This window comes from Rattus rattus, chromosome 8 (assembly GCF_011064425.1).
Source record: "Rattus rattus isolate New Zealand chromosome 8, Rrattus_CSIRO_v1, whole genome shotgun sequence".
Taxonomy (NCBI): domain Eukaryota; kingdom Metazoa; phylum Chordata; class Mammalia; order Rodentia; family Muridae; genus Rattus; species Rattus rattus.
The window spans coordinates 101,649,798-101,651,974 of NC_046161.1; the positions used below are offsets into that span (position 1 = coordinate 101,649,798).

Below are 2,177 nucleotides of genomic sequence, written 5' to 3' on the forward strand. Positions count from 1 at the left end.
TCAATGGAAAAGACCTAATATGTCATCCTCAAATCCTTGGAAATATAGATATAGATATAGATAGATAGATGGATAGATATAGTTAGATAGATAGATAGATAGATAGATGGATAGATAGATAGATATAGATAGATAGATAAACATATTGGTCACTGTGATAAAATGCCATGACCAGGGGTTGGGGATTTAGCTCAGTGGTAGAGCGCTTGCCTAGGAAGCGCAAGGCCCTGGGTTCGATCCCCAGCTCCGAAAAAAAAGAACCAAAAAAAAAAAATGCCATGACCAGAAGGAACTTAAGTAAGAAAGGCTTCATATCGGTTTGTATGTCCAGAGGGAGAAAGCCCTCTCGTTGGCATAGTGGCAGAAACAGGAAACTAGCTGATCACATGTTCAGCCTGGAACAGAGCAAGTTTAGGTCCAGGCACAGTGGGAGTGGTGATCTCAGAATGGAGTCTTGCCCAGATATGCCTATTGTTTGTGTTTCCAAGTCAAACAGCTTTCCGAGATCAAGGTCTCTCTACAGAGCAAGTTCCCCGACAGCCAAGCTCAGGCAGTGAAAGAGATGGAAAACAGAAAGCTAACTTTCTCACATAAAAGTAGCCTCTGTGTCTAGATTTGGTAACTGCAAGCACTGTGACCAGCAAACCACCTAGGACCTGCTATGTTAAAAAATGTCCTTGCTGGGCTGGAGAGATGGCTCAGCGGTTAAGAGCGCTCGCTGACTGCTGTTCCAGAGGTCCTGAGTTCAATTCCCAGCAACTACATGGTGGCTCACAACCATCTCTGTGAGATCCGATGCCCTCTTCTGGCCTGCAGGCATACATGCAGGCAGAAAGCTGTATGATGTATACATAATAAATATTCAAAAAAGAGAAAATTTTAAAAATGTCCTTGCTGTCCTTGTCTAAGAATCAAGATTTTAAAATGTTGATTCCTGGTATAATCAATGGAGAATGGGGGTAAATGACTGAATTGATATGCAAGTAAGAGATTATGTTTTGCTCTGCAAAAGCTGAGCTAACACAGCGTTTAGAATTTTGTCTGGCAGGTTTTCTGACTTCGGTCAGAAAACCTATGAGCTGTGTAGAGAGCTGCCTAGAGAACTATCTTGAGCCGACCACAGAGCTGTCAGCTTGCACCCTGTCACTGACTTTGAGTCATCCTTTCACTTCTCCCAGACATCCCAACCAAGTTGTACTAAATATCTTTATAGATATAGCATGATTTATATATAATGGATTATACATAAATATAAATAAAGAAAGTAAAACTGTTGCATGGAAACCTTTTGAGAAGGCAGGAGCCAGGAAAGATGGTTCAGCAGTTAAGAGGGTACTTTTGTTGCCAAGGATCTAGGTTTGATTACCAACACCTACACCCACGTCAGGCAGCTCTCCGCTGCCTGTAACTTCAGCTTCAGGGAGACCTGAGTTCTCTGGTCTACATCGGCACGTGCACTCTGTAACACACACACACACGCACACACACATAAATAAAAATAAATCTTCAAAAATTTATTATGGGAACATCTTTCGTAATGCATAGGAGTGCAGAAAATTTCTATAAGTGATTATCAGGCTGGAAATTAATGAACTAAGTGCCTGTCTCACAAGTTAGACCACAACAGTCAGGTAATGGCAAAGAGATTCAGAAAGCGAAGGTTAGAGAAGAGTAACTGTTAAAGAAATAGGCATTAACTATTTTTTAATACAAGCAGGCGATGATACAAACAGAAGGGAGTCTTTTCTTCTATGATATATTAAAGTTGAAAATGTTTTAGTGAGCCCGGGGAGAATTAAGTCAAAGAAGAAGACAGGAATCACTCATATCAGGAATGAAAATATTTCTGACATCTTTGCAGACATAGAACATCTAAAAATGGATCATGAGTCTGTTTCAAGAGTTGTGCAAATAATTTGATAGGAAATGAGAAAGGTCTTAGAAAAGTCCAATGAAAGGTTAGGTTTGAGAAGAAACAGAAGGTCTGGGAACTCCAAGACAGTCAGAGCTGCATAGTGAGACCCTGACTAGAAAAGAAAAGAAAAGAAAAGAAAAGAAAAGAAAAGAAAAGAAAAGAAAAGAAAAGAAAAGAAGCAAATATTTGTTAGCAAATTTCAAGTACATAATATAGTGTGGTCTGCTTTAGTTAACGTGATCCAGGTTAGTCCGCACCGTCT

At 40.0% G+C, this 2,177-nt stretch overlaps 1 non-coding gene across 1 annotated transcript; it reads left to right on the top strand.

Annotated features, from left to right (window-relative positions):
- Positions 1-1,015: 1,015 nt before the first annotated feature.
- Positions 1,016-1,076, top strand: LOC116908343. Its single transcript, XR_004388894.1, has one exon. It is a non-coding gene; the product is annotated as a U7 small nuclear RNA (small nuclear RNA).
- The last annotated feature ends 1,101 nt before the right edge of the window (positions 1,077-2,177 follow it).